The sequence below is a fragment of the Lissotriton vulgaris genome, chromosome 6 (genome assembly GCF_964263255.1).
Source record: "Lissotriton vulgaris chromosome 6, aLisVul1.2, whole genome shotgun sequence".
Classification (NCBI taxonomy): domain Eukaryota; kingdom Metazoa; phylum Chordata; class Amphibia; order Caudata; family Salamandridae; genus Lissotriton; species Lissotriton vulgaris.
The window spans coordinates 1706868630-1706895204 of record NC_141694.1 but is presented as its reverse complement, the minus strand read 5'-3'; positions in this window follow the sequence as shown (position 1 = coordinate 1706895204).

Genomic DNA, 26575 nt, shown 5'->3' with positions numbered 1-26575 from the left:
CAGAACCATCTCCTTCTTCCAAGTGGGCACCAGGTATGAATAACGAACCCTAAGTACACTTGTGGACCCGTGGAACACTCAGAAGGACTGCTGTGCTGCTCAGCCAAGAGGAATTTTACTCTGTTACCCTGCTGCTCTGCTGCCTGAGTAAGAAGGACTGGAGTTGCATCTTAAACCCAGGACCACCATAGTGACTTCAAGGGCTAATTGGCTGTCCACCTGGTTAGAGCCTCCAGTACAGAAAAGGCTCCCAACTGCCTTGAAACCTGCACCTGGACTCTGTTTGCTGTGAGTCCTTCTCCCCAAGTGGTGCCACCCCAGTTCAAGATGCTTGTAGGTGCTCTGCTGGCCCAGCTGTGGTTCTGTGAGCAAAACTGACTTGGGGCACTGCAACTCCTTGTATCTGCATCAGACCCGCTGCTGCACAGCACATCCCTGATGCAGGACCTCACACAGCTGCCCCCAGCTTCCTCAGAACCGCCGCTGAGTGGTGCATCAGGCCATTACATTGCAAGCATCAGTGACAATGATTCAGGACACTGCATCCTAGACCATGGATCTTTTTAACGCTCCTCAAAGCAGAATTTAAGGTGCTTTGTTCAATGGGCCAAACTCGGTCCTTGTGTCCAGCCCACACTCCATTGCAGTCAGCCTTAACTTGTGTCTTTGTCCTCGTTTGATGTGACCAGATTACCATAATTGGTGCTCTGTGCTTCTAGGCACTATTTTCACTTAAATCTTTAAAATTTCACATCTTCAGTTCTACTGATTGGATTTTTGTCATTATTGTAAAAAAGACTGTTACAATTTTACTCATTATTTTAAAATTGATGTGAGATTTTTCTTGTGTTCTGTTTTAACTTCATTGCTGTTTGAAGTGCTGCATCAATACTTGATACATTGCCTCTAAGTTAACCCTGTCTGTTTTTGTGCAAAGCTACCAGAGGGTTCAGTACAGGTTAATTTGGGGATGCTTCAACCCTCTCAACCAATAACCCGGTTTCTTACGCTAGCATTGCTCCTCCTTGGCCCTATACTGCATACTTCACCCTATGCCTTGTGCTTCCCCCTCTTCCTTGGATCCTGCACCGATCTCACACACTTCTCTTTAGACCATGCCAATCACTGGGTGAGAATTAGGAGCTTGCACTGCTGATGCCTATGAGGATCTTGTTTTGTAACAAATGTAAGCTTGCAGTGCTTCTGCTCCTGTTATACTCATTTGTGGGCAACAAAAGATTTCTCTGCTACTACCCATGTGGTATATGTTCACTCAGTTTTACAGAAGTCATGCATCCACTGTCTATTTCTTCTATCTGTTCACTCACCCATCCATTCACTCATTATTGCATTCACAAACTCTGTCCATTCACAATACTCATACATGCATATTTATTATTGTTCTTATTCTGGTTTATTTTTATTGCAATTTTTCAAATTTTAGTTCATTTTTGTTGCTTAAATAAAACAAAAAACAGCAACAAACCACTACAGGACTTACCTTTCAGAGGAAATAAACAACAAAATCCCAGCACTAAAGTGGCAACTTTGGGAACATGTGACTTTGGGCCATATGTATCAAGCCAAATTGAATTCGCAAACGCCAAAATTTCGGCGTTTGCGAATGCAATTTGGACGATTGGTATGCATCAAAGAAATCTTCTTTCAAAATAAGGAAGCGCAAAATATGCGATTCCTTATCTTGCGATTGCATTTAAGGAATCGAAAATTTTGCGATTCCTTAAATGCAATGTAAGAAGCCAAAAAAAAATAGCAAATTGGCCTTACGGAATCGCTATTTACCACCAACTTCAAGTTGGTGGTAAGTTGCGAATTCCTTTCAAAATGCATATTTTTTCTATTTTCTAAGTGCCATGTGACGCACATACATGCCCTTAGGGCATGTATGTGCGCCACATGTCCACCCATGCCGATTTCAGGGGTGCAACAGGGTGTCCTTTGGACACCCCGGCACCCTTGAAAATATTCACAATTTGCGATTAGCAAACTGCGATTCGCAAATTTCCCCTTCATTCCTATGGGCCTCCTGGCCCATAGAACTGAATGGGAAATTATTCCTTAATTGCGATTAGCAATTTGCTAATCGCAATTAAGGAATTTAAAGAAATCGCTAAAAAGAAGCTAATTTCTAAATACATACCATTTTGCGATTTCTAAATAGCGATTCCTTAAAAATCGCTATTTAGGAATTGCAAAATGGAATGTTGATACATATGGCCCTTTGTCTTTACAAACCATATAGTGCTTCTGCATTTTGCACCGATTGTGGTTGCCCGATCAAGAAAAGTGGCAAGTCCAAGCGATTGTCTTTCGAAAATCAAGGTGAGATTAAATTGTTACTTTTTGAACATCTATGCACTTCTCATGACACAAGAACCAAAATCATCTCTTTGAAATCTTTAAATTCATGAAATATGAGGTAGATCCAGGTTTCAATTCAGGAGAAAGTGATAGCTAGGGCTGTAAGTTCTTACAGCAAAAACCAAAATGTCTTGAACACTTAAATGTCACCACATTAGCAGGTAAGGCTTACTTGTAGGATCTCATCATATCCACTGGAAGCAAAATAAGGAATTAATTAGGCTAAGATGCAAATGTTTTATGCTTTGCATTGTTAAACTGTGAGGATTGATGGAACAGTTAATGGCTGAACTGTGGCGATCGGGTAAGCAGGGACAGAGAGCTTTATTGTCACCTAAAACGACAGCTTTGACGTACAGAGTCCTGCCCTGGTGACGATTTCACTTGACTTTTTAGAAAAAGTTTCAGGTGGATCCAGTTATTGGCATACATGCCTATAAGTGGCTGATTGATGAAGTGTTCTGCTATTGATAAAATACAGCTGATTCCGTTGAATATTGTAACTGGGAATTGTTGCCGAAAGATGTGGGTTGGATGTATTGTATATTATTGTATCTAGCAGAAAATATCTTCTTTATTTTCATGGGACTCCTGTAAACCCCAAATGGTATCAGTAGATGATGCAGAAAATATTTGTAACGTGACAACAGGAATCGTCCAAAGAATAGAGATCCTTAAAAATCCTGGGGCAGATTTACAAGGCCATTGCGCCACTTTTGCGTCACATTTCCCATGTTAAAAGTGACGCAAAAGTGGTGCAAGGGGCTTGCATGTAAGCCCCGAAAAGTATTTTCTGGACATTTAAAAAAAAATTCTTACGTCATCAAAGAGACAGCTTGTGTTTGCATTTGGACGTGGGGAAATTCGACCTCCATGTTCAAGCCATTAGGGGTAATTTTGAAAAGGAGAGCCATCAATTTCCATTGGAAATCAGAGGCTGGCAAAACATAGAGGGCCTAATTTATGAGGTTTTGCCGTAGGGAAGTGCAGCAGGCCTTCCTGCTGCGCTTCCCTACGGCAAAAGAAAAGGCCAGGAATGCGCCATATCTATAAGATACGGCGTATTCCCGTTCTTTTCCCCTGCGCTGGCGCACAATGGGCTGTGTGCGCCAGCGCAGGCACCTTTGCACAATGGTGCAAGGGTGCCTGCTTTGTGGGAATTATCATTTTTGTACAGGAAAGGAAACCTCTCTGTACAAAAATAATCACTGTAGGCTTTTTCTTTTTCTACATGTGCTACAGAATGCAGCACACATAAAAAAATTAGAAATAAAGATATTTCTCCCCGGTGCGCTTCCGTAAGATTTTGGCACTGCCTTAGATTTACGATTTCTCGTAAATCTGGGGCAGTGTCAAAAGGCCATGGATGTTGCTGGGGACGCCCCCAGCAACACCCATTGCACGCCCCTTTAAACGCAGAACACTGAGTTCAAGGGACTGATATTTATTTACATTTATCAGGCAGCAGTAAGCCCAAAAAAGTGGCTTAGTGCTGCCTGCTAAATATCACGCAGGCTTCTGCAACACGGACGTCACAAAAAGTGACGTTCCGATGGCGCAAGGTGCCTCATAAATGAGGCCCAAAGTATTTTTTATAAGAGGGGACCGGGAACCAACGTCAAGGGGCCAAAATATCAGATATTTCCTGTTCCACACTGTAGACATGCAATTATACGGGTGTTAAAACGGTCCTAACGAACTGGAAGGACACAGGGAAGGCATCCTTCAAAAGCTGGTTCAACTGGATCACCTTCCTAAGGGGGGCCGACAACATAACCTCCAAACACTCACTCAACGCCACCACAAAAGGAGGGATGTGGCTCTCCCTTGACAACTACCTGAGCACACGCAAATCACTCTAGGCTGACCACCGGGGCTTGGTTGCTTCTTCGTCCAACCCCACCTGTCTAGAGTACACTGGAGTAGCTTAGCGTTCAACAACAACTTGAACGTTCCTTTCTCTCTATCTTTCCTTCTCTTCTTTCCCACTTTTGTTTCCTCCCTCAAGGGACATGCACAAGTTCACTTATACAATATGCGCCAAGATCGCGATCACCTAACAACTCATGTACGCGCCACGACGTTGACCATGACACTCCGAATGTAACCCCACCGGCACACGTCCTCACCAGTATTGCCTTCTCTGTGCCTGTACTGTACTGTATATATGAAAAAACAATTTTCCTAATAAAATCATTTGAAATTAAAATGTGCCTGAAAACGAAGGACAAAATCACCAGACGTGAATGCCAAGATGCAGGGTCTGGTGAAGGGTGTCATGTATGTCACTATAGACTAACAGAATGAACGGAACAACGTTTACAATCAGTTCCGGTGCAAGGAACAAGGCGAGGGCAGCACTTAATCTTTCTAACAACTGCATTACTCCTTGTTGAACAGAAGCACACTAACACACCACCACGAGCTGTGATGGCTTTTGCTAAGGGTAAAATGTTCTGAATGGTTTTGCCAATGCTCAACCTGAGGTCTCCTCAACCTATCTTCAGTAAGGCATAGTAGGTCAGTTTTAAAGTAGAGAATGAACTCCAGACTAACAAGGGAGGGTACTATAAGGAAGGTAGGGCGCCATCATTAGTTATATCCCAAAAAGTGCATAAAGAAAGACGCAAATCAGTGCAGTCGTAGGTATAGCTCTGAGACTCCAAAGCCTAGTACATTTTGAGAGACACATGGGTAAAGAAGACTGTTTAATTTTCTCAGAAATAGAATTATATTATTCATTTTGTATTGGTTTTACCCACTTGTTACAAAAATCTATTTCCAAATATTAATTGAATTCTAATGCACTTTTTTATGAACATAATTGGAGATATGGTTGTACCAAATGTGTATTTTATTTGGGGATTGAAAAAGTGAAAATGTTGTGATCTGTGCTGCAAGAAAGTTTTATAAGTATTGCGAAAATTGAATCTTATTATCTTTTTATGGACTTATGTCCCTAGCAATTTATACATTTATCTATTGAATACTATTTGGCCGTGTTGTAATAAGTTATTTGAGGTACAAATAGGTGTAAATATCTGTATTTGTGTGGTAAGAAATGGGTATAGGTAATGTAATGATTAAATTTCATTCTTTTTATCTTAGAAATTGTCCCATAGATTTCAGTACACACATCTATGTATTAAAGGTTGGTCATGCAGATTAAGGTATTTTCCTCTCACTCCTCACATAGTACATTTTATATATTTTTTATAACTGATGCCCATGGGGCATAGTGTGACTGGGAGTAATGCATATGGAAAGACACCAGGAATAACCCAGTGGTGGAGCTACTGCACCCCAGAATTAAACAACTACTATAACAGGCAAATGAGTCAAGGGAAGAATTCTTCCTATGGCTGCGGGGGGGAAGACAATTTTGGAGGTTTTGCTATCCTACAGTACAAGAAGAATATCAGTGAAGGCTTCTCGAATGTGAGTTTACTGTGATAAAATAAAAGACAAGAGGCGATTGGTAAAACAGTAAGAGTTGGTTTAATTAAATGCAGTGGCCGGGAGAGCAGGCAACAGATTTGGGGTCTGAAGACTGCCTCAAAGCACATTGGTTTGGACCGTCATTTTATACATGACATTACGCATCATAAAGTCATTTGTACATTACTTTGGAGAAAGAAATTTGGACCTAGTCACAGGACCATAAATGTGGTCATCTTAATGGAAGCGCATGTGGGTCTTGACCTTATTTGGATACAATATGGGGCCAGTGGGTACGTGTTCAGATGTATGGTATGGGGAGCACATGATCACTGTGTGTAGTGTGCATGCTGTGATTTGATTGCCTGAGTGCTCATAAATTATCGTGCCATCTGACTTTATTGTGTTTTGGGAACATGCGCCCCTCTGCCAAACTTGTTTTATTGAGGCAAATCTCCTAAGACCATTGTGATGTTTCTTCCTATCTGTGGGATCGATCTGGGGTTTCCTGTTCGTGCGTTTGACTAAGGGTTACATGTCGCCCCACCTGTTATCTGTCCATCAGTTGCTCCAGGCCTAGGTCTCAGGGCCTGCCTGACCACTTACTTCTGACTCCGGGTTGAGAGAGAAGTAATGTCATGGGAATTCAACAACAGTGATGCGAGTTCATTATTATATGTACCTATATCATCATGTGCATTATTATGATGTTTTCTAATATTAACATGAGGATAACTAAACTGCCAATTTGGGGAGAGTGTCCCATACTCAGCCAAAAATTTAAAGCTCAAGGATTCTTAGAGTGAAAAGAAAACATGGCCGTATGGCAGAGCTGCATAGTCAGCACATCAGGGAATTCTGTCCTTGCATATATTTTTATGAATGACATATTTGATGGACATTTCACTCTCACATTCAAACTAAATATTTGCGTGTTTCTTTTCTAAATTAATATGCATGTCTAAATTTGTGTGTGCCTCTTTGCCATGTAAATTGTAGATTGTTGAAGGTGAGGTTGTTGAAATTCTAAGTTTCCCCTGTGTACTTTGGCCTTTGAAGATATGACTGTCATAATGTGATTCTGATAGGTGATCTTGTATGCCAGCCTGCAATTTAGGAAAGCCGTGAAGACCTGGCTTTGCCCTCCGGTATCTTGTGGCAAGATCATGTTCTTACTCCAGCATCTGCTTTGTCCAGAGAGAAGCTCTCAGCGCCAGGATACCTGTATGGTGATAGTTGTGCTTAACAAATGTTATAAAGAAAAAAATTGTGATTTAATGTGAAGCGGTGCACAGCTTTAATGTATGGGCATAGTGTCAGGTTACCAATCATACTAATGCAATTCACAACATTTATAAATCATACAGTCCCACTGAGTGATCACTAGGGAGTGTATACAGCACTTACAGTCAAGAATTGTTAATTTTATGATTTCGAAAATTGGGGATATATATCACCTACAAATATAATGCGAAAGTACAGCTGTGATGTCATACCCTGGCTTTGATTCATATATTACTGCAAGGAAATTGTGCCATCTTGTGCCTTCTGATTGGTCGATGCCTCTTCTGCAGCATATCCTTTGTGTTGTATAATTGCAAATCTTATGCAGACAGCATAAGAATGGTGAAGTGGTGGAATGCTAAATTGTAGGTTTTTGTGATTGTTCCTTGGCATAGAGAAAAATCACATGTAGGGCCAGATTTTGAAAGTGTGACCCACCAGAGTGCATCAGCCAAAAATACTGCGCCGCGTTGTGTGACAAGGAGGGAGCAGAAGAGAGCCATATCCACAGGGATATGGCACTCTCCTCCCCTCTTCCAATGCGCTGCTGCAGAATTTCGCTGCTGAGTCCCACCCACACACCTTGGCGCCATGGTGCAAGAGTGTGTGCATGAGTCTAGCACAGCTCTTCTACTGGAATAGTTCCCTTCCAGTACAAAATATTATGCCTACACAACTTTTTAAACTTGTCCTACTTTGTACGTGTGCTGTACAGTGCAGCACACTTGCAAAGTCGGAAAAAATGAAGAAATGAGAAGGACTGCCTACAAGTAGAGTTACTTTTTGACGCAAAACCCTGTCTACTATTGTTAGTAGGTAGGGTTTTGCATCAAAAGTCTATAGGTAGTTGTGTAGGAGCCCCTATGTACACCCATGTAATGCCTCCTTGACGTTAAGCAACACAAAGCAGTGCTCTGTGCCACTTTGCATTATTTTTAGTCCACTTTCCAGCGCAAAGCAAGCATCACTTTTTGTGACGCAAACCCAAGATGGAATGTTATTAAAATTGGCCTGTGAAATTCAGTTCTGGCGTCCGATGTCTGAAATTCATTGGGATGCCGTTTTAAAGAATTACCTGTTCTCACTGTAGCTATGACTGAAACGGGCATATGCTGTTGTTGTGTACACACTTCACAGCATGCCTGTTTGAATGGAAAGTGGTGTATGTCTTTCTACCCCAAGTAAAAATAAATGTTACCTTTAAGAGACTTGTTTAGAGTCACAATGAAGCACGTTATTACTCACAATCATCAAAAAGAATGCACACTTGTAACTACTTAACCTTTGGTTAAGATGGAACACCCTCATAAACGCAGTGTCTAGCGTGCGGTATATATCTTTCAATTGACCCACACTCGCGTTAAGGCATTTTATCATTGGATGCTCCAAAGACATGCTATATGCCAGCCTCATCCAGAGGCAACCTCTGGCTAAAGTAGTAGTGTCAATACAATACAATACACACAACAGTACTTTTACTTACACGACTTGTGTAGTTCTTGTGCTGCCTCTGCCTCCGGGGGCAGAGGCAGCACAAGACGCGGTAGCTCCGCATGTGTTGCTTAGGACCAGTGAGTCCCAGTGCCACCCGTTGAAGTATCAGTTTTGCCGATTTGAGAAATCCTGTAAAAGCTAATAACTGAAATAACAATTATTTCTTTGAATTACTACACAAGTTGTGTAAGTAAAAGTACTGTTGTGTGTATTGTTTTGTCCTGACGAATGCTCCGTAGACCCGGCTGGGCAATATGGAGCAGAAACATGTTGACTGTGTTTAACCTAAGGTATCACGAGATCCAATAACTTGACCTCAAGTGATACCGACCAATTTTTAATAACATATAACCTCACCTTCTTCATTAAACTCTGTCACTGGTGAAGTTTATTGTTTTTTACAATTTCCTCAGGGGTGCCTCTTTTGAATTAAGATTTTTATCTCTGGACGCTACTACTTTAGCCAGAGGTTGCCTCTCGATGAGGTTGGCATATAGCACGTCTTTGGAGCATCCAATGATAAAATGCCTTAACGCGAGTGTGGGGCGGATGAAAGATATATACCGCACGCTAGACACTGCGTTTATTAGGGTGTTCCATCTTAACCAAAGGTTAAGTAGTTACAAGTGTCCATTCTTTTTGATGATTGTAAATTTGTAACCGGGGAACTGAATGGACTACCTATCCTCCTCCCTACCTGTTGATTATTTTCACGTTATTACTCACCATAGCTTTTTACCTTTGTTTTATTTAATTACATTAGTTTAGTAATTGTTTTATCACTGCTAAGGCCTACATTATAGTGAGTGTGGTAACTCTGGGCGGGAACATCAACTAGGGAACTACTGATAATTATGGCTCAGATTTCCCCGGTGTGGAACTTCAAGTCAAAATGGGAGATAACACTGTAATGCTGCTCTTTGTCCTTTCCTGAGCTGCAAAATTCAGAATATTTGGGAAGCCATGCCCAAATGTTGCCAGATGTAAAAAATGTGCATGGTGAAAAAACACTGAGGCTTTTATTATGAGCTTGCCAGAGTTTAGTGCAGGGATATTGGCGCACTGAATCTCAAAGTAAAAATTCAGTTTTGTCCTGGAATAGGGTATAACTGGCCGAATTTGGGTATTGAGTCATTTTGTCTTAGTTATCCCTCATTTCCAGTAACAAATCTTCTGACGTGGGAGGACCAGTGGGGGACCGGTGTGAGTGGGCAGAGGGTGAGGGTCAAGTTGGTTAGGGCTGAAGGAGCATTCCCTGCTCCTTCTGTGGTGCTCAAGGATAGGGGGTATGGGCTGAGCTGGGCTGTGCTCCTGCTCATTGTTTTTGCCCCTGTCCTTCAGTGGTTTCAACCGGGTGCAATTATATCTGGTTCAACGGGCCTGGTGTCTCCAGACCCAAAATGATCGGTCTGAAGTCACTGGTCTGCTTGCAGTGGTCTAGTGTTGCATTTACTCCACAGTTAACATTCTGGGTCAGGTACCACCACTCCTAATGAGGAGATGAGTGTGTGTTAGACCTGGCATCCTTGGCGTGGGTTTCCCCTTTATTTTTGCCTTTGACTCCTGTGTTTTGCTGTGTGTTGGACTTCGTTTCTGCTGGTCTAGATGCTTTGGGCACTTTACCACTGCTGTTCAGTGCCAAAGTGCAAGTGCTCCCTCTGTAAATTGTTGTTATGGATTGGTGATTCCATGATTAGCATATTTGATTTACTAGTCAATCCCTATTACGATGCACTGTGTGGGCCTGTAAATCAAATGCTGCTTGTGAGCCTGCAGCACTGATTGTGCCACCAAGATAAGCAACCTGTAAATGTAACTCAGACCTGCCACTGCAGTGTCTGCTTGCAGTTTGGTACTGCCACTTTAACCTGGTAAGTGCACCCACGTGCCAGGCTATAACCTTCCCTTTTCTTACATATGAGTCAGCCCTAGGTAGGCCCAAGGAACCCCTGTGGGCAGGGTGCGGTAGGGCATGCCCTGATGTGTGTGGCATGTCCTTATACAGAAATACTGCCAATTTTGTTTTTCACAATTGAAAGGCTATCTGTCCCATAGGATAGAATGGGAGTTCATTTACAGCACCTTATAAATATAACTTACCATTGGGACAAGGTAAAGTTTAGAACGCCTGAACTCAGAATATAAAGATGCATCTTTTAGTGAGGATGATTTTGATATTCTGTATTTGAAAATACCACTTTTAGAAAGTAGGTATTTTCTTGCTTAGCCATCCTGTGTGCACACTTGGTCCCATATTTATCACTTTTCACGCAACACAATGCCCCAAGATAACTTGCTGTGCTGCATGAAAGGGACAGGACAAGGAATGAGCCATATTTACCATTATATGACACAATCCTGTCCTCTCCTTGTGCTGGTGCACTCAGTGAAGCCTAGCTCCAATGCAGGCACCTTTGCATGATGGTGTAAGAGTGCCTGTGTTTCATGCTGGATTGCTTTTGTGCAGGAAGGTTCAAGTTCCAGCACAAAACAATCTTTAGAGACAATGTCCTCTTTCTAAGTGTCCTGCACAAAGCAGCACACTTAAAGGAAACAACGAGGAGAAATAAAAATATTTCTCCCTATTGCGCTTCTGGTGGGAAGAGTACAATTCTGAAGCATTCCCAGGTCTACCAGTTTAGGTGAATATGGTAATGTGTCAGAATGTATGAATGGATGTTTGGGACTACCCAACCTTCACCCATGTAAAGCATCCACCATGCAGTCTAATGCAAGGAAGTGACTTGAGCTGCCTTGCGTTACACCAGATTTATCAAGCCTTGCATGGCTTGGTAAATCTGATTCTAGGTTATGTGTCGCCCTACGTCGCCTTGCATGGAACAAGGGTGACTCAAACCAATAATGAATCTGCCTCAACTGCTTTGCAAAAAGGTATGGAATGTGAGACCTATGTGCAAAGTGGTGGTATTGCAAATTGCCCATTTGCAGGAGGTTTCGAAACCATCTATAAAATTAATATTGATTAGACATTCACTATTTGTGATCCCCTGGAATTTATTTTTTAAAGAGGACAGTGTCTACTAAATGCACACATGCTGCTTAGAAAAAGCTTTAGGGTGGTGCAACTGGTGCAGCCACACCTGGCGCTGACCTTGGGTGGAGCTGCCTTTAGAAATACCTATAATTAATGAATTAATTATTCATTAGCTGCTGTAGAGTTTGTTGTCTTTCCAGCAGTTTTCAGGTAACAATACAAATGTCAAGATAACACTGGTGATTAATGTTCCTACTGGAGAGTGATGGGGGGATTGGAATTTTGCCTATTGGCAGTTTTGAATCTGAATACACTAGCGTAGAGAGTTAATTTAACCGCTGTCAAGAATGTGCACTACCATATCACAGATTATATTTCAAATACATTGCTCAGTGTGTTACTGCTTTTGTCACAGAGATCCTTTTGTTACTTGCAGTTCATAAGTTACAATCCTAATACAACACCGTGAGCTATCAACTGGCATGAAAGAGATGTATTCCAACTTGCAAGGTGTAGGTTAAAACATTACGATTTTCCCCAATCTCTAAGTCGTTAAAAGGGTTTGTTGAGTATAAATACATTCTTTTTTATTTTTTTTTATTTTATTTTTTTATTTTATAAGTTTTTATTGAAAAATATAAGTGGAATATACATTGGCAATTTGTATTTCTTGTATACAGTACATTTGTGTATTAGTAAAGCCAACCCCAACCAATGTGTTACGTTTAAACCATAAGGCTTGTGCTTCCCCAGACTAATCACTCTTAAAATATAATGCCTAGCTGTATGAATGACATGTGACACCTAAATGTTGTAATCCTCATTGTGTTATGCAACATTTCTTATACCCTGATTTGCAAACGGATGATTCATTGTCTCTGTATAATGCGTGTGTGATGTAAAGTGCTCTGACACCCTACACTGGTCTGAGTAGCGCTATAAAATAAATGAAATGCATGTGAGAGAGGAGCTATGGAGAGAAGAAGGGCACCTCTTGAGGGAGATTGTGAGGGTATCTGTGAGGAAGCTGGTCATTGGGGTTTGGGAGGGCACCAACAAAGGTTGTCGTAACACGTGCCACCAATCCTAAAGCCGACCTTGGGTCCACTGGCCCACAGCCTGCTCCCTCGAGACCAACTAACCTGATTCCAAAAGGAGAAAACAGTACCTTGGAGGCATCTTTCCCTTTGCAAATTAGTTACCACCCCAAGTAGGGTGTCTGCAAATGATCAGTGGTATGTGACCACAATTGTGCTCACAAACCATGGATACATATAATTTTGACTCACAAATAGGAAGATGATGTCCTTTGCATGTCCCAGCTAATTGTGATTAAGAAAGGATGTTCTGCCTTCTATAAAGGCTTTTTACATTGAAAAAAATGATGTTGAGGTCCCATACACGTGAGTTTGGAATCACAGAGTTAGCGATTGAAAATGTGTTGTATACATCGGGCCGCTATATCCTTGTTAACGTTCTGTTTCTGTCTGCTTTCACAAACTCTGCTACTAGGGACAGGAAGGATATAGCATGGGGTGCCACAGGGCAAGGCAGGGGAGCAGCTGCTTCCTCTGGCAACCGATAAGTGATGTACATGGATGCACCATGAGCTCCTGTTTCTGCAGTCATAATTATGAATATGATTTTGATCTCCGTTGAAACGTCAGAGAGTTTACAGAAAAAAACGTTGCCATGTCTTCTGTAAAATGTGCAGACAGACACTACTGGAAGAATAAGAAATTCTGCAATAAAATAGCCACAAATTGAAAAAAAAGAAAAACACCCTGGGAAAGAATTCTTCATTTTGTAATTACATCACAATGTATTACATTCTTTCTGTCCAGCCTGTAATTAAGATGAAAGGCATATTTTAATGTAATTTCCTATTCAGTGGCATGGTTTACATTCCAGCCAATCTGCATAATCTTTGTAATATTTTTTAAATTGGGGAATAAACTCAAGGCATTTCATTCTCAACAGTTTTGAAGTAGTGCTATACCAGATTTAACTATGTTCAGCCAAAAGTCAGTTCCCTTGTACATTATTCATTGCATTAATTTTTATATGGCTTTTTCTTCATGAGGTATACAGTACACGTTTTTGAATTCAATTTAAACAAAGCCAAGTACAGGGCAAACAAACAGTTGCACTACGCCAGTTTATTACGATATTTAATCTATTATATATTTATAGATAATTAAAAATATACTATAAATATATCTAAATATATTTTAATACACACGCACACACATTTTCTAATTGTCAAAATGTTGTTTTGCACAGAAAAATGATTTATTCATACAAGGGTTTTCATGTGAGCAAATCTACTCACAGGGGCAGATATTGGGTGTTCAAGGGCTGGAATGACCTGAAAGCGTAAGTACACCCTCAAACCTACATACGTGTGGGTCTTCATAAACTTCTTTCTGACCCCATCATACTCACACTATGGAAAAGGAAGGATGAACATTTTATATGGACAAGGGCAGGAGTAAATCCCTCCCTAAATTGAGAAGGGGATTATAGGACTCACACACTAGCGGGAGTGTATATTTGCACTTGTACTGAAGATTTTTGCTACACATGACAATTGTCACAAGTTTGCAGAGTTACTTCTGTGTATTGTGTATTTCTGAAAAGGTTTTTATCTGCACCCATGCAAGAACATAGAACTAAGAGTACAGGTTCACCACGTTCTATAGAATTGGGTGATCACTTTTTTTCGGGTGGTTAGTAAGGAAGGAAATTGGACATAATAGCTTCTGGGCACATTGTGAGCATTAGTGAGGTTCGAGTTTTAAGAGAAAGGTTTTTTAAGGGCAGTCTCTTTTGAACTGCAATAGAGATGGAATGTCGCTCATACCACTATCTCACAGGATGCTCCTGTGCAGTAGGCCTAGGGGATGGAGTGTATGGGAATGAGGTGGCACACAGAAGGGATAGGCACAGATCATTGGAGAACAGCTAGGGAGGAGTCTATCACAGCAAGATAGAGATAGACTATGGATTACCATCGTTCTCATTCTACCGGTCACGTCAAAGAGACTGAGGACTATTTACGAGAATGTCACGGAGTGCAGCACAGCTCAGCAAGTCACCTTGCAATGCAGCGAGTTAACTTGCTGCACTGCACTGCGTGACAGGGAAAGAGCACAAATGCACCATAATTTAAGCAATACGGCACATTCCTACCTTTGCCCCTGAGATGGAGCCCTTTTGGCAGCCTAGCGCAAATGCATGCTTCCTTGGACCATGGTGCAAGGGTGCCTGAGGTGCATGCGGGATTGTTATTGTGCAGGAAGGGACACCTTACTGCACATAAACAATCCTGAAGGGAATAATCCTCTTTCTATGTGTGTTGAAAAATGCAAAGGAATGTTAAATAAGCTACAAAAATACCTATCTGATTTTTTTCTGTAACACATAGAAAACAATTAGGTTTTTGATCGAGGGGTTGAGAATCCTTTTCAAGCAACAATCATGATCCTTGTCAACGTGAACCACAAAAATCACGAAATTCACCTGTGCTTAACTCGCTTGTCAATAAACCAGTCAAGCTTAACTTAGAGACACGGTTTTAAATATTTTCCAGCACCCAAACAGTAATAAAGTGAACATACAACAGAAGGGATATCCCACACCAATTTAGAAAAACAGAATAAAATGTTAAAAAAATAGTTGAACACCAAAACAAATTAAATCCAATCAGTAAACCCAGAGTTATGCATTTTGAAAGCTTTAAGTGAAAATAGTGCCAAGAAACAGAAAGCCTTGGCTTAGGGTATCGGGTCTCGCTAGACTGGGACAAAGTTACAAGTTCAGTCAAACCATGATGGAGTGCAGGCGGATACAGGGAGCAGGTTAGTCCTGCTGAAACGTTACATTCCTCAAAGTCCGGCAGACAGAGTTCAAAACTTCAGTTTTTCACAGGAGGAGCTCAACTGATGTCAGCCAAGGGTCCAGGACCTGGGGAAGCACCTCTGGGGGAACTCGCACCAGCACAAACCAGCAGGGCTCAGGCAGGTCCAGTTTCAGGTACAGTTTCAGGTCCAGGCATGTCCAGTTTATTTTTTACTTACTTATTTTTTAATATGTTTATTGAGTTTTTCAAAATACAGAAACAGGCGAAACATTCACAGACAGTATGCATTGTGTCAGTACAATTGGCACAGTACAGGTATCTTAATGGGATGTACCTCTCCTACCAGAACCTGGTGGGATGAGTTGGGGGGTTGGGAGGAGGAGGATTTAGTGGGGGGAGGGAAAGCCATTCAACCAGGAATAGGTTGGATAAGGCAGCGAAAAGGCATTTAGAGCACACAAAGCAGTGTTTTTGGATCACAGCCTACCATCACATCATTTCCCACTAGGTCTTATGGGGCTGAGCCATCTAAAGAGGGCTCCCTTAGACAGCGGTCCCGTGATATCACACCTCAGCTTGAGTGCGCAAACGTCCAAGTCGCCAAGGGGGGCCAAATATCTCTGGGTCGGGACCTAGCAGACATCAATTCCTAATAGGTGCACTGCTGTTCGGAGTACCAAAGCCACCCCTCCTTACACGGCATTGGCAGTTGTCCCAATGCACAACCACCGGGCATTTGTTTAGTAGCAGAAGCATTGCTGCCAGTCTGCACACATTTGGTGGGATGTCCTTGACAGAGCCCAACAATCCAACATGCAGCAAGTGCTCCAGCACACACTCAGTAATACTCTCAATATTCTAGAAAACAGCAAAGCAGAATTGATGCACTCCAAGACAGTCCCATGCAAGATGGAGGAAGTCTGGATTGGGCAAAGATCAGCACACACAGCGTGCATCTTCAATCAAGCCCATTCTATGCAATCTATCAGGGGTGTCGTATAAGTGATGCAAGAATTTGAAGCATGCTAGGCGCAATCTATAGCTAGGGGAGATGTCCCTGGACTGTGCGCAGCCGTACCTCCATGGTCCATTAGTAAAAGTAACATCAAGATCCATCTCCCACTCTTGTCAAGCTGAGAGTGGATCAAGAGAGTTGTTTCAAGTACCTGAAACATAGGAGGGGGCATGGGGAATGAGTCATTCAGTGCTCAAAGTGCAGCACACAGCTGATAATATGTAAATGTGTTCAGCAAAGTCACTTCAGTGCCCTGGAGGGCCTGTTGCAGATTAATGAAGGTACCCTCGGAATATATGGCCCCTGTAGACGTTAGCTGTAGAGTGCGCATCCTGGGCCCACACCATGCAGGCCACTATATCTATGTGTGTCTGCGGGCATCTAGGTGTCAGGTTGGGCATCATTTGAAGAGGGCAGGGAGGAATGAGGTCCTGCTCTGGTGATATATGCGCCATAAATTCAGTGGGGAAGAGGCAGTAGTGTACAAATTGCACCTGTGCACAATAATAGTACAGATCCATGACAGGTGCTCCCAGTCCTCCCTGCTCAAATAGTAGTGTCAGTACCTCCCATGTCTATCCACCCACAGAAGAGGGGCATGGTGTGATCTAAGTGCAGGCGAAAAGCCAATGTCAGCTGAAGAGGCAGGTTGATGAACAAGTGAAGGAACTTGGGTAGCAACGCCATCTTAGAGATGATAAGCCTCCCTGTGAAGGAGAGTGGAAGTTTAAGTCAGCCCTCCACCGATTCCCCAGTCATGCATTAGGCACCCGTAATTGTCCCTTAAGGGTCATACCAGCTCCTGCTCAGCCATACCCCCAAGTTTTGGAATGACTCCCGGCCCAGCGTTGTGCATACTCCAAGGTGAACTCCTCCTTTGCACCCGTCACAGGGAGCAAGATTGACTTATCCCAGTTTATGGTGACACCAGACAGGCCTCCAAATCTAGTGAATTCCCAAATCAGTGGATCCAGGTCGTCCCACAGGTTCCTAACGTACAAAGTCACATCAGCAGCATACATGGACACAAGAATGCCACGCTGTGTGAACCCCAGCCCTCTATGGGTGTGGTGCTTCCGCAGCTGTGCCACCAGCAGCTCCATAGTAATGGCAAACTCTCAGGATCCAGAACAAAAGAACAAATGGATAACCCCATTCTGTTTGAGTACTTAAGAGTAGGAGGCTCATTAAACTACAGTTATGGCATAACAGGAGTCTCAAGATGGGCGCTGGCGAGACTCTTACAATCAAGCACTAGTTGCTTTCAAAAAGCAGTCTCAGAAATATTTTGGGCATTCATTTGGAATGTTGTGCATGCGCTGCCTCTGAGGCAGTGCATTTCACTAAAGAATTCAACTAAACAAACCGAATGAGGGATAGCTCTTACCGCTTAGAAGTTTTAGTCAGAGTAGAGATGTCACATTGTCTGCGTCATTTTTAGAAACCTGTCACGAGCTGTCACTTCATTCAAGGTCAGTGTCTGAGTATCAGAAGAAACTTGATTAGTGTCTCTCCTTTGCTCAGCTTCTCATTGAGGTAGTGTCTCGGTAATGAAATTGTGGAAGTGAGTAGTGTTTCCGGCACATGCTCATTGTTTTCTAGCAGTTCAGTCACTAACATTATTTAGAAGCTTGTAAAACTAGTGATTAGTGATTCGGAACCCTTGAAGTTTTCAACAGCATAATTCATGAGATTTGAGGCAATTACAAGTACCTGTCAAACCAGCCCTCAAGAAAATAAGTTGGCAGAAATACTACAGTATTAACAGAGAAACTTTGCTACAAATAGCTACTATGAAAGAAGTGAGCAACACAAACAATACTTACCAAGCGGTTCTTGCTGGAGCAGAACTCAGTGTAAGAATCTCTGCAGTTCCTAAGGATCACAAAAGTATCCCTGTATAAGGGAAAAGAAAGAATCATTGACAAAACTGTATATTAAGTTTGAATTTATTACAGACAACTTTACAGCAGCATTTAACAAATTTATAAGAGAAGCATTGGTTTTTTGGCATAGCATTAGTTTATATTGTTAATTAATTCTGGAAAAAAGATAGAGAAAGATTAATGGTAACTTACAGACAGTTTCAATTTACCAAAAACAATCTACTCAATACAAGAGGTACAAGAGGTGAAGGTAGAAAAAACATAGCGTGAAGAAACCGGTTGATGTTGGCTGAAGGCAGTCTCTTCTCTCTCCCCCCCCCCCTCTGAGCTCTCCATTTCTCCAGTTATAAACATGTTTTGAGAGTTGATGGGTTCTGGGAGTGGTACTGGGGCTTAATCATCATTCTGCTCCTGTGAAAGTTGGGAATTTCTCCTTATTGATTCTGACAGAGTGAAGTGCCCACGTTTAAAACATTTCACCAAAGAAGAATGGCTGAGGGATATAACTTTAAGATTTAAGGAGAGCTTTTAAAGGTGATTCAAAAGGAATTGATGGTCGTTAGAGAGAAAAATAAAAGTTTGAGAAAAGACTTGATAGCGTCAAGGAGAGAGACTTTGGACTTAGCACCCAAAATGAGTGGAATAAATCTAGGAACTAACTTTAATCTTCCATTACCATTAGATAAAGCTTCTAGTTCCACAACTATTCCCCTGTCCAGAGTAACCACACAGGCAGTCCACTCATTATCACCGGTAATACTATTAGTCCCCCCAGAACGCTTTAGTAGAGACCCCCCAGAAGGCTCACATTTTTCTAACTCAACATTCTATCCATTTTATGTGCAGCTCTTTTCGGTTTCCCTAGAGTCACAATGTTGTGTGGTATTTGTTTTATCCTATTTTATCCGAGATGCAGTATACCGGTCAATGCCATTGGTCACCAGATATGACCCAATCCAGTACAATTTTGAAAATTTAAAAAGGAGTTTCTTCGAATTTCTGATAGGAGAACTGCTTCACAGGCTACAGAAAATGAGCTACTGGAACTAAAGCAGGGGAAAAAATATCTAGTTGCCTATCTTATACAATTGAATAAGTTGGTGGTGGAAATAGAGTGGTCAGAGAACAAACAAAACAGCAGTTTTCTACCGGGACCTACAAGAAGGACTAAAGGACGCTCTGGCCCAAATAAAATGGGCATCCTCAAATCTCTTCTCTTGTGGATTTAGTTTTAGAGATAGATTAAAGACAAACTGAAAGAAGAGGTGAAAAGAAGAGGGACTTTTGTCCCAGTGTACCAAGGTTTGATAGAGTTAGAATGCAGACTATTAAGGTCACATATAATCATGGAGTGGAGCCCATGCAAATAGAATGCCATCCGGGGGGCCTTGCGCAAAGAAGATAAAGATAAGAGGAGACAAAAAACAATTTATGCTTGTATTGTGGAGTTTTTGGGATTCGTTCTGTCTCCTGAAGACAAAAACGATGCATGAACAGAAGATAAGAGCTGTTATTGAATGGAAATCTCTAAATTCAGTAAAGGAAATTTCAAAGCTTTATTGGATTCACCAACTTCTATTGAAGGTTTTTTCAAGAATTTTCTCTGAAGATTATTCCACTTACACATCTGTTGAAGAAAGGAATCACCTTTACCTGGTCAGAGGATGCAGAATAATCTTTTACATGCTTGAAGAAGGACTTCACCACAGCACCTATACTGCTCGATGCAGATCCTTTGGAACCGATTTTTGTAGAAATAGATGCCTCAGACTTAGCTATCAGTGGAATGTTATCTCAGAGACACGAGAAAACTATGAAATTACATCTAGTAGTCTATCGTGCAAGAAAATTAAGCCAAGCAGAAACCATTTATACCGTCACTGAGAAAGAGCTGCTGGCCATAAAAGAATGAAGGCATTATTTAATGGGAGCAAAGCACACAGACACTGTATGTAAAGATCAAAGGAACTTACAATTTTTAAATTGGCTACAACTCTAACAATTAGACAACTCCGGTGGTCCCTCTAATTTGCTGATTATGACTTGGTGATCACTTAACGACCAGGAAACAAGAATGAGAAAGCTGATGCATTGCCATGAATAGGTGCAGAATGTCATAAGAACTCAATTCAAATTCAAAAGATAATTCCAGAGTTGAAAATCATAGGGGTTAAGTCCAATGGAATTTAGAAAAGCAAGTTAGAAACTCAATGACTTCTGAAGAACTGCAAGATTGGAAGAAGGCTAATAGAAAACTCAAAAATCAGCTAACATATCATGACGATGCTCTATTTCTCCCCACTCCAGAAATACGAGTAAAGGTTCTGTATTGATGCCATGCCAGTGCATTGACTAGTCACATACCGCCACATGCATCAAAATCCGGTTTTGCGATTCCTAATTTGCGATTTTTACCGAATCACAAATAAGGAATCGCAAAACGGGATGCATGATTGAAAGTGCATAATATTTGCGATTCGGTAAAAATCGCATTTTTTACCAAATCACAAATATTATGCGAATTCCAATTTGCGATTTCGCAATTCCCATTGATTCCTATGGGCCATAAGGCCCATAGGAATCAATGGGGATTGCGAATTCGCAAATTGGAATTCGCAAAATGTTAATGCATTCCATGGGTGCAGGGGGGGTCCAAAGGACCCCCCCCCTGCACCCCTGAAATGTATTTTTAAATGGATGTTTCACACACACATGTCCTAAGGACATGTGTGTCTGTAACATGACAGTGTTTAAAATGCTAATTTGAGCATTTTAAACCTTTTTCGCAAATTACCACGAGGTTCACCCTCGTGGTAATTTGCCCCCCCTAATTGCGAATTCGCAATTTTAAAATTAATCATGCATTGCTTTTAAGAAATCGCAAATTTGCGATTCCTTAAGAGCAATCACATTTTTGGAATTCGCTAAAAATAGCGATTTTTCTAAAAATGCTTGATGCATACTAAAAAGGTATTTAGGAATCGCAAATGGCCGATTTTACCGAATCGCACCGTTTGCGATTCCTAAATACCTTGATGCATGTGATCCAAAGGGATCTAAAAAACTGAGGACTTAGTGAAACGCCAATTTTTGTGGCCAAACATGAATAAATATATTCAACAATATGTTATCACCTGTGAGACTTGTGGTCAGGGAAAATCGAAGAGACAGGCCCCTAAAGAATTCTTAGAGCCCTTGCCTATTATACCCCATCCTTGGTATACTCTGACCATGGATTTAATTGTAGATTTTTCATCTAGCAAAGGGTTCAATACTATCCTGGTGTGTGTAGATGCTTTTACCAAAATGGCTCATTTCATTGCATTGAATGGTATCTACTCCACCAAACAGCGTGCAAAACACTTTAGCCAACTTATAGTATGAGCCCATAGTATTCCAAAGATAATTGTCTCGAACCGCGGTTCCCAATTCGTGTCCCATTTGTTTTTTTGCTAGTTCTCAAACAGAGACAGATGGGCAGACAGATAGGGCCAATAAAGAACTTAGAGCAGTATTATAGGTTATTCCTTTTAGATCAGAAAGAAAACTGGCTGGATCCTCTCTGGGCTCCTGAGTCTGTACACAACAAAGCTAAGAACATGTCAGCAGGTTCTTCGCCATTTTATCTGAAATAAGGTAGGCACCCAAATTGTCTAGTCAATTCTAAGGATATCACAGTTCACGCAGTAAAAGATATAGTCCAACACTTAGGGGTCTATTAGGATGGTGGGCGGACAAATGTCCGCCCGCCACCCTAGCGGTGCTGGGACCGACCGCCAGTGGTGCGGCGGTCCAGCACCGGCAATTAGGATGTCACCGCCACAGTGGCAGTGGCATCCCCCATCCACAACATTGTGGCGAATGGTGCCCACCATGACAATGCTGTGGATGCACCTTATGCATTCGCGTGCACAACGTGGCAGGCACCGCACGGTGCCAGCCACGATGTGCATGCAAATGCAGGGTGCACCATAAGTACCCCCCATGTGCACCCCCTAGCCCCCAAAACCCTGGCCCCCACATTCAGGTACTGCATGCCTTTCCATGGCGGCAACGCCGTCATGGAAAGACACTTCTCCGTCTGTATTGGAAAATGGATGGCGGTGTGATGGCGGTGTCTTGCAGACACAGCCACCATATTCAGTCCCTTTTCCGCCATCGACGGATGGAAAACCGGCGGACAGTCTCTCCGTCTGCCGGGGTCCCCCCGCCATCGTAATATGGCAGGGGGAAATGGGAGGCGGCGGTAGTTAATGGCGATCCGCCCGCTATTATAATAGACCCCTTAGTCTCAGTGCATCTATCAGCAGTAGAAAACTTGACACTAGCTAAAGAATGTTACACATTTCATGCAGATAAGAACAGAAAAAAAGAACCAAACCTTCAAGTAGGAGACAAAGTATGGCTTAGTTCAAACCACATTAAACAAAAGGAAAATCGAAAGTTCCAACCTGGTTGTGTAGGACCAGACATCATAGAGAAGATGTAAGATTCATTTAAGATTTGATGTTTCGTTGCTAAACAAGGTACCACAAGACTTGAGAGTTACACTACTGCAAAAACCCGAAAGAGACTTAGAATTTGAAGTAGAGGAAATCTTGGACTCAAAGAAAATAAAAGATCAGATCCATTACTTGGTAGACTGGAAAGGCTATGGACCAGAAGAACGATCCTGGGAATTGCATGCTGACATTCATTAGATTAGATTAGATTAGATTAGATTAGATTAGATTAAAATACTTGTAGAGCGCATGGCTGCCTCGGCAAAGAGGCGTCTCAGTGCTGGAGCAAGACTAAGTAGGGGGCAAGAGCAAGGGGTTAGATCTGAGAGAATAGCCAGGTCTTTACCAGACGTCTGAAGGCCTGATGGTCAGGGTTACTGCGAATGTATATGGGGAGAGAATTCCAAAGAGTGGGGCAAATTCTAAATGAGTGGCCACAGATCTAGCGATACATACAGTACAAAGTGTATAGATCGCCTAGAATGACTGGGGCGCTTCCTGTCAGTATCTTATGCGTGATGCAGAGCATCTTAAAGCAGACTCGCTGTTCCAGGGGCAGCCAGTGTAGGCGACAGAGAAGATTAGAGGCATGGCTGTATTTAGGAAGGGCAAACATGGCACGTGCTGCCGCGTTCTGGACCTGCTGCAATCTAATGAGCTCGGATTTATTAGCTCCGAGAAGAAGCACATTGCAGAAGTCCAGGCGGGCCAGGATAGAAGCTTGAATAATCAACTGGCGTGTTTGGGCATCAAAAAGACCCAAAATTGGTCTAAGGCCACGCAGTAGTCCAAAACACTTCCCGGCCACTAATTTGAATGTGTTTCAAAATTAAGTTTTTTATCAAATGTAACAACCTGATTTTTCACCGCAGGTTTAGGATCTGGGGGGTCACCAAGTGCCCTAGCTTAACAAGATCCTTTCTCAAGAAATTTGCTATTAAGCCTTGGCTGGGGGGCCCATACTTGTGAGGGGGTAATGTCAGGATCCAGCAGAAAAGAGCAAAAGGATCACCCTATTCTGTTTGCGAACATGAGAGTAAGAGGCTCATTGAACCAATGCGATCTCCAATCTTGCCTAATTGGAACAAGTTATGGCATAAGAGGAGTCTCAAAATGCCCGCTGGCGGGACTCCAGGACTCTTACAGTCACACATTACTTGTTTGTTTTCAAAAAAGAATTCTTAGAATTCTTCAGGGTGTTTGACTTACAATGTTGTGCACTTCACTAGGGAATTCAATGAAGCAACACTAATGAGAAATAGCTCTTACTGTGTAGTAGTCTTAATCAGGGTAAAGGGGTAGCATTGTCTGCATCATTTTTAGAACCGCGCCAGGAGCTGTAGGAGACGATACTTGAATAGTGTCTCCCCTTTGCTCAGTCTCACATTGAGGTAGCCTCTCTGTAGCGCTAGTGTGGCAGTGGGTAGTGTTTCCTGCACATGTTCATTGATTCCAGTCAGCGCTCAAGAGAATAAGTTGGCATAAACGTACTACTTAATACTATTTTATTGTCAGAGAACCTCTATGAATAATTGTTAATTGAAAGAAGTGACCAACATGAATAGTACCTAACAGGCAGTTCCAGCTCTAGCTGGAGTCAGCGTGAGAATCTCTGCAGTTCCTAAGGATCATGCAAGTATCCCTGTATCAGAGAAAAGAAAGATTCATTGAAAAAACTGTATATGTAAAGACAACTTTACAGCACCATTTACCAAATTAGGAAGAGAAGCAGAGGCCATTGTCTCATGGGTTTGTTGGCATAGCATCAGTCTATAAAGTTAATATATAGAATGTTAATTAAGCCTAGAAATAAGGCAGAGAACGATTAATGGTAATTAAAAGAAATTTACTTACAGTTTCAGTTAATCAAGAACAACCTACTCAATGGATGAGGTGAAGGTAGAAAAAACAGCGTGAAGGAACCAGACGATATCAGACAAAGGCAGTCTCATCTGTCTCCCTGTGCCTCTCATCACTGGGGAGGGCGCAGTAACAGGCCACTAATGTGCAATCGAGCAACGTGCCGGGCAAATGAACCTGGAGGTCAGACCTTAGCATGATAGTAGCGCAAATAAGAAGGGCCATTCGAGGAAATCAAATGCCGCTGTGGCATCCAGAAGCACAGCAGTTGCGCAGAGGTCAGGGTCAGTGGTGTGTGTGTGAGGACAAAGATGGTTAGCAAATTGTGGGCTGGCGACTTCCCGGGCACAAATCCAGACTGGTCTGGTCTCATGGTGTGTAGCAGAATCGTGACAATCAGGGCCTCAAATAGCATGGAAGGCAAGGCGCCAACGGCGAAAGATTGCTGGCACATTGCTAGAAGGTGTGGCACAAGGAGCTGTGCATATTCTTTATAAAAAGCCACAGGCCATCCAAGTCGGGGGCCTTATTGCCGGGAAATGCATTGATGACTTGTATAATCTCTTCCTTCGTAAACAGCTTATCAAAGAAGTACCTTTGGCCGGTCTTAAGCCACAGCAGCTCGTATAAAGAGAGGAAAAGGAAGCTGTCATCTTCCTCTTTACCACTCCCATTCCCACATGCTTCTGAAGCAGGTCATCTTGCAGTTAGGTGCTATAATTGCTGCCCCAGGGCTTGCGCAGCAGATTGGTCAGTATCTTGCCGGCTCTAACCCCATCCTCATATCTCTGAGAGCAAGTGTCTCGCTCCAGAGAGGGGTCTCTCTTTGTGTCAACACCTCATAATCTGCCAGCTCTTCCCAATGATAGCCTCCAGCATGGATAGTGAGCAATGTTAAAGAATTGGAGCTCCAGCACACGGATCAAGATGCGCCAGCTCATGCGCAGTGTCAGCAGCAACCCCACCTGCTTGGCTTTACAGATCCCTGGTATTACAACCTTGAAGGTCTATACCTAGCCCCCTAGGACCCTGAGGGGAAGTCGCTACATAAAGACAAGTGAAGTGCAATCATGCAGGCACCCCTCTAACACAACCGGAGCATTTCAGATAGCGTCATTGGCAAGTGTTCTATCCTAGTGATCCAAGGATCAACGTCGCGTGCCACCAGCCAGTAATCTATGCATGACCATGTGGTCTGTGTCGAACCAATGTATGTAACCTCTGTGTTGTTTGAAAGTCTAGTGAGTTGATTGTCCTCCATTAAAAGGTACCGGCAGTCAGGTGTGGGTACTGGGACTCACTGGAGTGATCAGCCCAGGGGTCCAGTACCACATTAAAATCTCCACACCACAAAATCCCTCCCTGGTCCAGTGTGTATGTTAGCCTCCAAAACTCAGCAAAAAAGCAGGGATTCTCCTTGTTGGGGCAGATATCGACAGCAGCTGCAGTGGGAGGCACTAAAGTGTGCCTGCCAACAACGTGTAGCGACACAGTGTGTTGCAGAGAACCCAGCACATGCATTAAGGCACCCCCTTGTGGATTAGTATGGCTGCCCCCCTAACATAGGGGCACATTACGATGGAGGATTTTCCGCATCCTCCGGGCCGGCGGAAGCTGCACATGGGGGGTACCTATGGTACCCCCCTGCATTTGCGTGCACAGAGGGGCAGGCACCGCGCAGTGCCTGCCGCTTTGTGCATGCAAATGCACAGCTTTCATTTTTAACATTGCGGCGGGTGCTGCTTCAAGCAGCACCCGCCGCAATGTTAAAAATAAAGGATGTGACCGCCAGGGTAGCGGTCACATCCTAATTGCACAGGAGGGAACGCCGCAGCTCATGCGGACTTTCCCTCCTAC